At 44.3% G+C, this 1946-nt stretch overlaps 1 pseudogene; it reads right to left on the bottom strand.

The window, feature by feature from the left end:
- Nucleotides 1–340: 340 nt before the first annotated feature.
- Nucleotides 341–458, bottom strand: LOC126210982 (5S ribosomal RNA; annotated as a pseudogene).
- Between the last annotated feature and the right edge of the window lie 1488 nt (nt 459–1946).

Genomic DNA, 1946 nt, shown 5'->3' with positions numbered 1-1946 from the left:
AATGGCTGCATGAAAAATATATAGAAATAGAAAAAGAAATGACTATGGGAAGGATTGAGTCAGCGTCACTCAAAACCAACTTCGGTTACGTTAAAAGCAAGTGTCATGGCATTAAGAGTGCAACGGGAGTGCCACTGTTAAACACAGAGGAGGGGGCTGATAAGGCACTCCGTCTTCAGGACACAAGTGGCCCATCGGGACCATCCGACCGCCGTGTCATCCTCATGTGAGGATGCGGATAAGAGGGGCGTGTGGTCAGCACACCGCTCTCCCGGACGTTATGATGGTTTCTTTTGACTGGAGCCGCTACTGTGCGGTCGAGTAGTTCCTCCCCGAAAAATGGCAACAGCGCATGGCGGCCCCGATGATCACCCAACCAAGTACTGCCCACGGCCGACAGCGCTTAACTTCGGTGATCTGACAGGAACCGGTGTATTCACTTCGGCAAGGCCGTTGCCAGGGAGCTGCTAGGTGGAAAGTATACATTGAAAGCCTCTATGAATGGGAAGATTTGTCTGATGTGATACAAGAAGAAACAGGAGTCGATTTAGAAGAGATAGGGGAATCGGTATTAGAATCAATATTAAAAAGAGGACTGAAGATCAAATAAGGCAGGAGGTATAGATAAGGAGGACATCAAAAGTAGACTAGCAATGACAAAAAGGGCTTTCCTGGTCAAGAGAAGTCTACTAACAACCAATATCGTCTTTAATTTGAGGAAGAAATTTCTGAGAATGTACGCCTGGAGTACAGCATTGTATGGTAGTGAAAACCGGAAAAGAAGAGAATCGAAGCATTTGAGATGTGAAGCTACAGACGAATGTTGAGAATTAGGTGGACTGATAAGGTAAAGAACGAGGAGGTTCTGTGCAGAATCGGAGAGGAGAGGAATATGTGGAAAATACTGAGGAGAAGGAAAAGGAGGACAGGACATCTGTTAAGACATGAGGGAATGACTTCCATGGTACTAGAGGGAGCTGTAGAGGGCAAAAACTGTAGAGGAAGACAGATTGGAATACATCCAGCAAATAATAGAGGACGCAGAGTGCAAGTGCTACTCTGAGATGAAGAGGTTGGCACAGGAGAGGAATTCGTGGCGGGCCGCATCAAGAAGACTGATGACCCCCCCCCCCCAAAAAAAAAAAAAAAAAAAGAGAGAGACGTACTGAAACAATGCCGGTACTACTCGACAATCCTCTCGCCACCCCAAGAAAGCGCCTAACATCTGGAGTGTTCGAAAATGTCAGACTGGCCTGCTAGCACAAGTTGATGGTAGGGTACGAGCGTAGCAGACCCAGTACCCTTAATCCTAGACCTCATCGGGACAATGTTCCGATGTGGACGGCAAGGCTGCGCCGATTCAGTGTTTCACATTAGGGATTAATACGAACATGTGATTAACCCGTATTTTTCGGTATTCGTGGGAAAACCGATCGATTAAAACGAAAGTGTGATTAACCTGTATTTTTCGGTATTCGTTGGGTCTCAGTTACAGCAAGTGTTTTTTTTATATTTTTTAAAAATATAACCGAGTAAAGAAAAATGAAATACCAATTAGCCGCAGCAGCAGTGCTGTAATTTTTCGTTTTTAAATAAACCCGTCTTAAAAAAGAATTAATTTTTATTCGTAAAATTTCCATTGATATGAAGTATAATGATGTTTTGCAGAAAATGTGAAACGCAATCACTGATGTTTTAATGACAGTGCCAACAGAAACGAGCAACATACACATGGCATAAAACCTGGTACAGGAGTTCTGAGACACTCCTGCCCTGTCTTCACGTGCCGTGGCTTAAAGATCACGTGCACGTGCAGTGTGCAAGACTCGCCCCCACATGGTCTATAAGGTAGATTCTCGTTGTCACCGCCAGACATCCATTGTATTGCAGAATGGTAGCAACTCTAGTCTTTAAATACTTTTTGAACTGAAATAGCAGTGAAGTTC

The sequence above is a fragment of the Schistocerca nitens genome, chromosome 10, assembly GCF_023898315.1.
Source record: "Schistocerca nitens isolate TAMUIC-IGC-003100 chromosome 10, iqSchNite1.1, whole genome shotgun sequence".
NCBI lineage: Eukaryota > Metazoa > Arthropoda > Insecta > Orthoptera > Acrididae > Schistocerca > Schistocerca nitens.
Note: the sequence above shows the minus strand (reverse complement) of the source record. Positions and strands in the feature narration are given on the sequence as shown.